Source organism: Marmota flaviventris, chromosome 7, assembly GCF_047511675.1.
Source record: "Marmota flaviventris isolate mMarFla1 chromosome 7, mMarFla1.hap1, whole genome shotgun sequence".
Lineage (NCBI taxonomy): Eukaryota > Metazoa > Chordata > Mammalia > Rodentia > Sciuridae > Marmota > Marmota flaviventris.
Window position 1 is genome coordinate 66,708,263 of NC_092504.1, and position 12,542 is coordinate 66,720,804.

The following is a 12,542-nucleotide window of genomic DNA, read 5'->3' on the forward strand; positions in this document are numbered from 1 at the left end:
AAAAAAATCCCAAATATGATGGTGGTTTTGCCTGTTTCTCCTTTGTGCATTTTTACTTCATATATCTTAAAGCTCAATTATTAGAACATGGATTTTTTTGTTTGTTTGTTTGTCTTGTTAAAAAAGACTAGGAGTTATATAAGTAGAAGTCTCTCTTTGAACTAGGAGCAGAGTTCAAACCTCTTACAAGAAAAGGTCTGATTGGTTTGGCCAGTCTCTATGTAACATAGGACTATGTAGAATTCCATAGCCAGGAAAACCCATATGCCATTGAACAGAACAGATGATTATTGCCTTATGATTAGACAGCCTTATCTGTTTCAATTAGGGTCACATGCAGGGTGGGTTTAGTGGTCTATGCTAAAAGAACTCTCAAAAGGAGTTTGTGGGCATGACAGGAAAAGGGTTTGGCTATTTAGTTACATGAATCATACCCTAATTTTATCCCTTAGGAATGGAAGCTGTGTATTAGCACATGCGTCCTCATCATCATTGTGTTGAGAAACACTCAAAGAAAACAGAGGATCTTCATACACCAAGATTGTTGAAAAGCTTTAGTTCACTTCATATGTGAGGGTTACCTGTAAAAGTACGGTGGAGGAAGAATCAACAACATTCAATGCACACTCCATACCTCCAATAATTTTAGTTCACAACATATAAGTTCCAAAGGCAAAGTACATTCTCAGAAGCAAGAAAATGAGTTTTTCTCCCTCACAGTTGAACATGGTTGAATGGTTTAAGCCTAATGAGTTAAAAAGTCATTCACTTTGAAAAGTTTAATGATTTCTAAACGTCTCAACTGTATTCAAAATCTTATCAAGCTGGGTGTAGTGGCACATGCCTGTAATCCCAGAGGCTGAGGCAGGAGGATGACAAGTTCAAGGCCAGCATCAGCATCTTAGCTTGATCCTGTCTCAAAAATAAAAATGATAAGGGCTGGGGGTACTGCTCAGTAATAGTTCGCCCTGGATTAAAAACTCAGTCCAAAAAAATAAAAATAAAAACACACACACCCTAAAAAATAAAATAAAATAAAATGGCACCTATGCTCATCTCCACTAGCCCAGGCACTCCATCCTACCACCCTGGTATTTCAATTAGAGCATCGATCATCATCTTGTTTGTTTATAACCTTATTATCCCTCCCTCAATTCTTCAGAATGCAAGCTACAAGGACAGTGACTTATTTGCCTTCATCATACCATACCACTATCCCCAGGGCCTAGAAAAGAGCTGGCAAATAGTGATCTGTCAATATAAATCCAAAGAATGAATAAATTAATCATGGAGAAGGGGTATACCTAAAACTCTAGAATGTTCTGGGCTTTGAAAATAACTTGGTTCATCATAATCCAGGACTCCCCAATACTTTAACAAATCCACATCATAAGTCATACTAAAAAAACTAAGAAATTCTTTTCAAGTAAGTTTTCAGATTTAGCTTTTGAACAATGTCCTCTGCAACTATATTCCATTTAAAAATACACAAGTTTTTAACTAGTTTATAATTTTCACAGATATTGATATTTATTGCTTCCCAACTCTGTGGAAGACAGGAAAATTAATCAAAAACCTTGCCCTGAAGGCTGGGGTTGTACCACTCAGTGGTAGAGTGCTTGCCTAGCATGTGTGAAGAACTGGGTTCAATTCTCAGCACCCCATATACATAAATAAAATAAAGGTCCAACAACAAAATTTTTTTTTTAAATTCCTGGCCCTGAAATAGCTTAGAAATTAATAGACAGGCCAATAGCATGACCACAGCTATACTTTGGGCAAATTAACCTCATCTCAGTGTTCTACTGTACTGGAGGCAAAGACTATCACAGTGAGCAGTCTGTGTTAAGGATAAACAAAAGGTCTGGTTTAAGGTGTTAACAATGAAAAAGTATTAAGTATAAAGTAAAACATAAGCCCAATATGATGATGCACACCTGAAATGTCAGCAACTCAGGAGGCAGAAGTAAGAGGAGCATAAATTTGAGGCCAGCCTCAACAACTTAGCCAGCCACCGTCTCAAAATAAAAAATAAAAAGAGCTGAGGATGTAGCTCAGTGGTAGAGCACCCCGGGCTCAATTCCCAGGACCAAATAAAATAAAATAAAGGACTGGGACATAGCTCAGTGGTAGAGGTTTGCCTAGTATGTGCGAGGCCTTGGGTTCAATCCCCAGTACCACAAAATAAAAATAATAAGATATAAATACAAATGCTCTATGCTTTTACAATTTTTAAAAAGAGTTTCTTATAGAATATAACCACTGTGGAAATACTGTTTTTAGTTACAGAACAATCTAGGATGATGGCTGTTTTGATTCTTACACATAATATGACATAGTGACCTATCACTGGATTATATATGAGCAAGGAATTTGTGAGATGTTGGACAGAAATAATCTTAAGTGTTTAAAGACTATACTTTTGTATGTAGAGTTTACCACAAATACTAATTGGTTAACTGTATATACCACTTAGATTTTAGCTTTGACTTCTGAAAGCATACATCAACAATTCAAAATGTAGGTTTAGAACTACATTTCTCAAATTAAACTGGGAACTGTGGACTATAAGCCATGAATTCTGATGAAGATTTGAAAGGTCTGCATTTTCATTCCAATAATGTTTTTTGTGTGTACTCTGGATCATCTGGATAACCACCTAATATTCAAAATCAATGATAAGAGTATTCTGGCAGGCTAAAGAGGCACAAAAGGGACATATAAGGTAAATGATATTAAAGCCAAATGAAAAACCAAACCACTTAACCTATTATTTAGTGAGAAAAGCTTAGCAGTGCTCAAACTCAGAAAAGTGGTGTAGGAATTGAGTCATCATAGGATAAATAATACATAGGATAAACTGCATACCTGTGTCAAGAAAGAAAGACATTAGTATATTCACTATGGAAAGTGAATTTATTTATATTCCTATGGAAAGATTTAGTTTCAGAAAAATCTCACCCATCATTCTAAGTTTAATTTGTTTTGTTGGTTTTATAATTTTGTATTTATTTTGTTAATAACTTACTTTTGGATTTTATGTTTTATCTTGTTTTGCGGATAGAACTCAGGGATACTTTACCTTTGAGTTATGTCCCTAGTTCCTTTTTTATTTATTTATTTATTTTGAGGCAGGTTCTCACTAAATTGCTTGTGACCTCACTAACGTTGCTGAGGTTGGCCTTGAACTTGCAATACTCTTGCCTCAGCCTCAGGAGTTGCTGGGATTATAGGCATGCACCACCACACAGCTTACTTTTATTTTATACTTACTTTTATATACATTTTTAAGTTGTCAATGAACCTTTATTTTATTTATTTATATGCAGTGCTGAGAATCAAACCCAGTGCCTCACACATGCTAGGCAAGCACTCTATCACTGAGCTGCCACCCCAACCCAGTTATATTTTTTAATAAAATAATTTGGACCAATTTTGGGAATTTACAATTTTTTTTCCTTTAAAAGAGAACTATACATTATTCATGTTTAAGATTAACACATGGACTGGGTGCGCTGGTGCATGCCTGTAATCCCAGTGGGTTGGGAGGATGAGGTAGGAGGACTACGAGTTCAAAGCCAGCCTCAGCAACTTGGCAAAGCACTAAGCAAGTCAGTGAGACCGTGTCTCTAATAAAATATTTTTTAAAAGGGCTGGGGATGTGGCTTAGTGGTTAAGAGCCCCTGGGTTCAATCCTCAGTATCAAAAAAAAGATTAACACATGGTGGAAAAAAATAGGAAGATTCAAATCAGAAAGACCCATTTCCAAATCTCAGTTCTCCTAGTTACTTATCAGATACTCCCAGGCAATAATATCTCTGAGACTCAATTTTACTTACAAGGTCACTGGGAAGTGATAAGGTATACAAAGTTCTTTTTTCTGTTTCTCTAACTGAATCAGCTTCCCTTTCTGATTTCTGTATTTTTGAGGGCATTCAAAAGTCTATCAAATACCAAGGCTTAAGATCTTGTCATCCTCACATCTCTCCATAGAAATATTAATCTGTCATATATCATGCAGACTACACCTTCACAATGACTTCATCCTACTGCAAACAACAGTAGCCACATCTCCAAAGTTTAGAGTCTAGTATGGTATTTTCCCATCTCCTTTTTCCTACAATATATTCTATATAAAAGCTACAGGATTTATCTCCTTAGGTGTATTACTCTTTTTAAAAATATTTTTAGTTGTAGATGGACACAATACCTTTTATTTTTTTAATGTGCTGAAAATTGAACCCAGTGTTAGGCAAGCACTCTACCGCTCACTGAGCCACAACTGGAGCCCTCCTTGGGCAGCTATTGCTCTTCTACTCAAAAATTTTCTGTAACTCGTCAAAGTCTTTTCCACTAAGGCTCCACTCAACTATCCTTCCAACTTTACCTATAATGATTCCCCGCCCCCTAGTGCCGGGGATCAAACCCAGGTCCATGTACGTGTACATGCTATGCAAGTGCTGTACCACTGAGCTACTTCCCAAGCCCTCCAATGATTCTTTATTTTTTTTAGAGAATTTTTTTTAATATTTATTTTTTTTTAGTTTTCAGTGGACAGAACATCTTTATTTGTATGTGGTGCTGAGGATCGAACCCTAGCCGCAGGCATGCCATGCGAGCGCGCTACCACTTGAGCCACATCCCAGCCCCCTCCAATGATTCTTAAGCTAAAAGCTGCCTGAAGCAATTGTATTGAGATTATTTTATCCCCTATTCCTAGCATAGCATAATACCCATAATAGATACGCAAAAAAGGCTGAGTATCCCTTATCTGAAATGTTTAGGACCAGAAGTATTTCAGTCTTCAAAGCCTTCCAGATTTTGGAATATTTCCATAGACTTTTCAGGTTGAGTATCCTTATTTCAAAAATCCAAAATGTACCCAGTGCAGTGACGCGTGATCATCCATCCCAGCAAATTGGGAGGCTGAGGCAGGAGGATCCCAAGTTCAAGACAAGCCTCAACAAGTTAGTGAAAGCCTCAATAATTCAGCAAGATCCTGTCTCAAAATAAATAAATAAATGAGTTGGGTATATGGCTCAGTCCGTAGAGTTACCCTGGGCTCAATATCCAGTAACACCCTCCCCGAGTCCCAAATGCTCCCAAATCTGAAACTTTCTTAGCAAAGCATTTTGGAAAACTTCAGATTTTACAGATTAGGATTGTTCAACCTGTAATAGTGTTTGGAAAAAAGTAATGAAAATCTGTAATGCTCCTAAAAAAACAAAATGGACACCATACTACCTCTAGGAGCAAAACTTTTCCTTCATTCCTAATACTTTTTTAAAAAATATTTTTTTAGTTGTAGATGGACACAATATTTATTTATCTATTTTTTTAAAGATGGACACAATATCTTTATTTATTTTATTTATTTATTTTTTATGTGGTGCTGAGGATCAAACCCAGTGCCTCACAGGTACAAGGCAAGCGCTCTACCACTGAGCTTCAGCCCCAGCCCCCTCTTCCTAATATACTTTTAATTATTAATAGACAATTGTTCCTACCACAATAATCTCAAAAATGGTCCTTAAAGAGAATCACAAAAGACAATTATCCCTGTAATTAAAAGAAAACTAATGAAAAAGCATTTTAACCTCCCTATTTTAATTATTTTTAAAATTCTTAGTCTTAATACTAAGTAGCTAGGTTGGCATGAATTAAATAATTGCAACATAAAAGCTATAATTAAAAAAAACCAACCAAATTCTTACTGGATAACACAAAATCATCAAATTACTTTTTTAAATTAATAACAATCATTAAGCAAAGCTTCTTAAGTACCTCTCAGGTATTCTCCCTAAAAAAATTTTGGTCCTTGATACTGTTGTGAATGAAAGTTCAAAGTTCAAACTATACACACACATTCACACAAATTTTTCCCCTCTAAATAAGATATATAGTGTATGCTATTGTATGACATACATATCTTTGTAGGAATAAGGAAATTTACTGCTAAGCATAAGCATTACTAGTGGGCATTTCTTAAATATTAACCTGTTTACTCCCATAAATTCCATGTTACTAACCCAACCTTCTACTACTAAAGCTGGGGAAAAGGGGGGGCCAGAATTAATGTATAAAAAAATTGATTCACATGTAACCTTTCAGTAACATTACTCTTGGGTGCAAGGACACAGACTGCTTAGGGGGTCCTGTAGCACAATCTACAGGATCTTTAGATAACCTAACGAAAGTAAACTATGGCCATCATAAAGTCAATCAATTTGATTCTCCTGCTCTCTAAACAAAAGGCCAAGAAGTCTAGCATTTAGAATATAACAGAGGTCTCAATTTAGCTTTATCAACAACCTACACACATATATTCAGTTCTTGCATCAAGCCGTCATAGCTCTCCTTAACAATGAAGGTAAAACTCATGACCAAAACAGAGCTCCCAGGAATGTTTTCAGTTGGATTATAAAACCTAATGTAATATCTTCCATCACTTCACTCTCTAAATTCATAATATTGGATGGGGCAGGAAAGAACTTCCCTCAAAAGCATGGGTATGAAATATGACTATCTCAATTGTTATTTTTCAGTTGGCAGAGGCAAAGGGGTTATTCTATGGGTAACAGAACAATAAAAGGAAAAAATATTTTTGATTGCTACAAAACTGGTCCATGCTCAGAAATGTGGGCATCCACACGCCAAGTTATAGACTATGATCTAAGACAGACTTAAATGTAGAAGAAAATGTCAATGCTCTGCTTCCTCAAAGAAACATACAACCCAGTCAACTGCTGAACACCATCTAACCAACACCTGCCAGAGCGGATATTTTAAATATTATATCAGGAAATCATGATAAGTACTAGAGGTTCCTCTAGGCCTCGGCAGCAGCCTTAGATATAAGAGCAAACTCGAGCCCTCTTAACACTCAAATAATGATGTTGATGTCATTACAAGGCTACTGATTCTTTGCACTCCGGACAAGTCATTCCTTCATCCACAACGCAATTCCTCCCTCACCCATCCCTATTTCCCCCAATAAAGAGATCTCTAGACAGAGACGCCTTCGGATACCCCCCCTCCTCCTCTACCTCCAGTGGCTGCCGCTTTCTCCTCCCTCGGGCTCCGAGGCGGGGGCTCCGAAGGTCCCGGGCAATTCCGAACCCGGGCACTGCTTGTTTTGCCTGTGCACTGGAGCTCTGCCCAGCCGCTTCCTTTCCCAGTTTGCCCCCAACTGGAACGCCAAGGGTACCAGGGGGCCCAGGAGGGAGCCTGGGTGGCGACGTCGCCTCTGCCGCCGCCTCTGGTATGTCAGGGGCCGGGATTGTATTTCGAAAGATCCGCCATTTTCACCTCGTCATCACCATCACAGCTCAGCAGCTTCCCCGACAGCCGAGCCCGGGCCGCCGCCGCCGCTGCCGCCAGTCACCTCCCCCTTCCTCCTCCTCCCCGCCCCGGCCCGCCCTCCCGAGCGGCGCACACCCACATATCCGGGGAAACCTCCCGCGGGCCCCGCCAACCTTCAAACGCGCACAGGCAGTACAAGTGCTTACAGGCTATGCTCTGCCAAGACCTTTCACCCCAGAACCAAACACCCGGCTCCCGCGGGCCGGGCAGCAACGCCAAAGGAAGTCGCGCTACCTGCGGGGTCCCAAGTCCGGCATGTTTTTGCTCAGAAAAGCAAAAGCCACGAGGAACGTAGCATAAGGACAATAAAGAACCCAAACTCTTTCATTTTCAGAAAAGCACTTGAAAGAGATGGTGAAATGCGTTCTTTCGCTGTGTCCATCTCAGACGCTAAAAACACTAACAAGACCTTACTTAACGTCACTTACCAACTTTGACATTTTACGCTGTCCAGGGAACTACTTTGACAGAATGAGTTATTTCCATATGCGTATCTAACCTCTCTGACACCTTTGTAAATTACAGGCACCTACCCTTGAGCAGATACAATGGTCAAAATCTTTGATCTTAAAAAATAGCGTTCTGAACTACTGCCATTTCCACTTAATCTGATCATTTCAGTTCATTAACACTGACTTCTAATTTGTCACTGGTTTGGGACGTCAAACGCCACTAAATTTAAAACGTACAGATCCATCTGTGAAAACATTCATGAATGATCAGCTTCTGAAATACAGAAAATATATCTTGGCCTAATGTTTTTGGGATGTAAGTCACCAAATTAAAACCGTCTACCGCTGATACATTTGTTCAATGTAGTAGAATATGCAGATTGCTTTAGAACAAGAAAAACACCAGCTTCTCTACTTGTTTAAAAAGTAACTAAAAGAGAATATAGGTACTTTTTTAGTCATCTCAGAAATAAGGAAGCACAAGCTTCAAGTCTTGTTAGATAAGCCTTGCATTTAAAAATTTAGCTAATCTTTGCTAATTTCAGAAAAAAAAAAAAAAAACTTGCCAGGCGCGGGGGGGGGGGGGGGGGGGGGGAGCACGCCTGTAATCTCTGAGACTCTGGAGGCTGAGACAGGGGATGGAGAGTTCAAAACCAGCCTCTGAAACTCAGCGTGACCCTGTCTCAAAATTTAAAAATAAATAAATAAATAAAAAGAGATGGGGATGTGGCTCAGTGGTTGAATCCCTGATACAAAAGAAAGAAAGATTTAATGAAAGATTTAAAGGCTGAATTCTACACCATTGAACTACAACATAAGCTTTAAAAGATCTATTTGAAATGAGCAGGTTGAATTTGAAGGTTGTGAATAGGGTAACAGTCTTCTAAATAAAGTTAGTCTAAGAGTAAGGAAGAAGTTGAAAGAGCCAATTCATTTTCCTACATTGTTTGAATGACAACGCCACATAAAAGTTGGTAAGGCTCAGGCTTACACAAATGCTATTTACCAGTCACTCCAAGCCGCGTTTCTATATGCAGCCTGCTAGACGCTGAGAGTATACGGTGGTCCCAGTTTCTTCATCTTTAAACTTAATTTTCCCCACCGACAGTCCCGTTCACCCGCACTCTGTTGGTTGTTTACCGTTGCTTGGCCAAGCTAAGTCCCAGCCCGCTCCCTTCCCCGTGCACCTCAGGAACATTATGACATTAGGCTGGTGGGCTTCGCGAGGAAAACGGACACATACCAAGAAGAGCTCATACAAAGGGGCGTGGGAAGAACGCGGCGGCGGGCAGCAGCGAAAGGAGGGGCTGGTACAAAGTGACACAGCAGCAAAACCGGTTCCCAGAAACCCAGGGCCGACACGGCCGGCTTATTCGGCCGCGCTGTAGCTTGTCAACAGACTCGGGAACCCTTCCTCCAGTCCGCCGTGCAGGCGGCTGGCAGAATGCTGGCGCTGCCGAGTGACAGCGCCCTCCGGGTGCCGGCGGGAAGAGGCCGAGACCAGAGGATTCACCGCCGCCTGCGGCCCGGGGATGAAGCAAGGCGGTTTCCACCAGCAGGTTCCCGCTCCCGGCACGGCCCATTGGCCCAGGCTCCCAGAGGGAGCGGTCCGGCGCTCTCAGCCAGCGCGGCCACACGCTGTGGGGGCAGGAGCCCTTTCCCGCCCGCCCATAAGCCCCTATCTCGGGAGCTGACACTCACCAAAACCGGCGGCGCCGCCGCCTCCTTCTCGCGCGGCGCTCCCCGGGCTCCCAGCAGCCGCGGCGGCGGCGGCGCCTCCGAGACACAGACCCGGGTTTGTTCAAAATCACGCGCCCAGCGCCATTCCACCGCTGCATCCCATAATACGCTGGGCCCTCCCCGCCCGCGCGCCCCTCTCCGCCCGCCCCTCCACTCTGCCCGCCCCGCCCCGCCTCCCTGCTGTCTTCCTTCGCCCCACCCCTTCCGCGGCGCCTTGCCCCTCCCCTTGGCAACCCGAGCTCGCGTCATTCCGCTAGGCTCGGTGAGTACGCTAGTGCTCCACGTGACTCCAAGTGGGCGCTCTGTCAAAGCTTTCGCACGGAATGTTCCATAGGACAGAGGCTGGCGGGGGGGTTGGGGGGAGACCCGGTTCCCGCCTGCAGTTGGGAGAGGCTGTCTCTTCCGCGGGCTACCTTTCCTTGTTAGGAAGTCTACGCTGTAGGTGCGATTTCCAGCATCCCCCCGGCTTTTTGAGGTTCTTGGGTCAGGAGGTGATCAATATTGACAAATACTCAATCTCTTCGACTTTAGACACAGATTTTGCAAGGGTCGCTAAAAAGACCTCAGGAGGATACCCAGTTAGAACTTATTTTGAAAGAGTCTTTTTTCTCTTTCTGCAATACAGTATTCACCTAAAACATAATCAAAATTCTTTCTTTACCTTTTCCTACTTTTATTTTCCCTGCTATTTATAAGGTAACAAGTGTGGAGTCAGATATAAAGGCACTGAGGTTATTCAGTTAACAATTATTTGTGAGACAAGAACGACACAACTAAACAATAGTGAAATACAGAAGTGTGTAAATATTAAACGTGGTACGGTCTATAATTGCTAACGGAGCACTAAGAATACACAGGTCCACGTGAGACTAGCTTGGGACCGCGGCGTGGTGGGGGGTGGGGTGAGACATTGAAATGGAAACTTTGGAATCCAGCAGCCCAGGTTGTAAATCCTGGCACCTCCATTTATTAGTGTTTAAAGTTTAAGTTTCTTTTCCCATCTACAAAATATAAATGCAACTTCCCAGGATTCTGAAGGCTAAATAAGTGTCAAGCACACTCTCTGCCTCAAATGATTAGTTCTACTGGACCATACTATTCTGTCCAGCCTTTATAAACTCAAGGATTAGGATTTAATAATGGCAAATGGCATGGAATTGGGAAAGTCTGTAGTAATGCAAGGAAGGGAGAAAGTATAATGATATACACATATTTTGTTGGGGATCTGTAGTGTGACCCTAGTTTGTGAAGCACCTTGAGAGAAATCCTCATGGTGCTAGTGTGGGACATGTCTGGAATGAAGAAAGTACCCAGGCTACATTGGGTTTTTAGGGAGACAAAGAATCCCCAAAAAGGAAGAAAATTTTCCTTATTTTTTTTTCCTTCTTCTCCTCCTCCTTTTGTGGTACTGCAAATTTAACCCAAGGTGCTTTACCACTGAGCTACACCCCAGCCCTTTTTTATTTTTGAGACCGGGTCTTACTAAATTGCTGAGGCTGGCCTTGAACTTGCAGTTCCCCTGTCTCAGCCTTCCCAGTCACTAGGATTTCAGATGTGTGCCACCGCAATTGGCCTAGGCTGATATAATTCTGATACCAAAAAAAAAATACCAAATAATAATAATAATGATGGAAACTTTTCTGATTTCATTGAAGACAAAACTGAATATTAAGATTTTTATCAAATCCAGCAATGTATTAATAAAATTCACTTCATGTCAAAGTATGGTTTATTCCAAGAATGTAGTTTAACATTAAGAAATCTCACATGACTTATTAGAAAAACAAATGGAATCTCAACGTCATGTACATCCACAAGACTGGCATCCTAATTAAAATAAGATATATTCCATGTTTGTATAAATTCTCAAAATAGGCCAGACTCATTGGCACAGGCTTGTAATCCCAGCAGCTTTGAAGGCTGAGGCAGGAGGATCGCAAGTTCACAGCCAGCCTCAGCAATGGTAAGGCACTAAGCAACTTAGTGAGACTCTGTCTCTAAATAAAATTCAAAATAGGGCTGGGGGATTCTACTATCATGTATAACTAAAAATAATAATAATAATAAATAATGACATTCTTTAGAAATTCACTGTATAACATTTAACAGCTATTCTGAATTTTAAAAATTTTGTCAGAAACCTGACAAAAATGTAGAGAAACAGCAGCCATTATTTTACATTTTTCAGTGTGACCAAGCTAAATGCAATTAAATTTTTTTTAAAAAAGTATCTATACTGGAAAGAAGAGACTAAACAGTTCTAATAAAAAAGTCATAAATAGCTGGGGATGTAACTCAGTGGTAAAGCACCCTGGGTGCAATCTCCAGTACCAAAAAAGAACAACAAAGAACAGTTATAAAGAGTTCAGAGTTCAGGTTAATTGGTTGGCCTCTGGAGCCAATCTGACAGGGTCCACATCCTGGCCCTGCAAATTAATAGCTATGAGTACCTAAGCAAGTTACTTTCCCTTTCTGTCTTAGAGACCTATCTGTAAATTGGGAATAGTGCATACATCATAAGGTTGTTGTGACAATTAAGGAGGTAAAATGTGTAAAACACATAATGTCTGGCATGTAGTAAGCACTAAGTGGTTGAAAGCTATTAATAAACCTATAACACAGTCTAAAAGAGAATCCAGTGTAATAAAATCTAGTCTAGGCCAGGCACGATGGCACACATTTGTAATCCCAGGGATTCCTGAGGCTGAAGCAAGGAGGATCATAAGCTTGAAGCCAATCTGGACAACTTAGCAAAACCTTGTCTCAAAATAAAAAATAAAAAGGACAGGATGTAGCTCAGTGGTAGAGCACCTTGGGTTCAATCCCCAGTACCAAAAATAAATCAATAAATCTAATTTTTTCAAAGAAAGCATTTAAGTTCCTAAGAGCCTTTGCTATTCAAACATCCATATTTCAGAAAAGAATCTTTCTTTTTACATTTGCATGATGGCTCTTCCAAATGAACAAGATAAAGCAGCTCTAGCCAAT

General features: G+C 40.7%; 1 protein-coding gene across 6 annotated transcripts in view; it reads right to left on the bottom strand.

The window, feature by feature from the left end:
- Lin54 (lin-54 DREAM MuvB core complex component) overlaps nt 1-9,641 on the bottom strand; it is a 77,788-nt gene extending 68,147 nt beyond the window's left edge. For 3 of the 6 annotated variants that reach the window (XM_071614386.1, XM_071614389.1, XM_071614388.1), the window contains exon 1: nt 7,047-7,117. The gene's annotated coding sequence lies outside the window, so the exon portion shown is untranslated. Of the gene's footprint in view, nt 1-7,046; nt 7,118-9,057; nt 9,123-9,515 lie in introns of those variants that run through there. The other 3 variants (XM_027939861.2, XM_071614390.1, XM_071614387.1) reach the window with 2 other exon arrangements.
- Between the last annotated feature and the right edge of the window lie 2,901 nt (nt 9,642-12,542).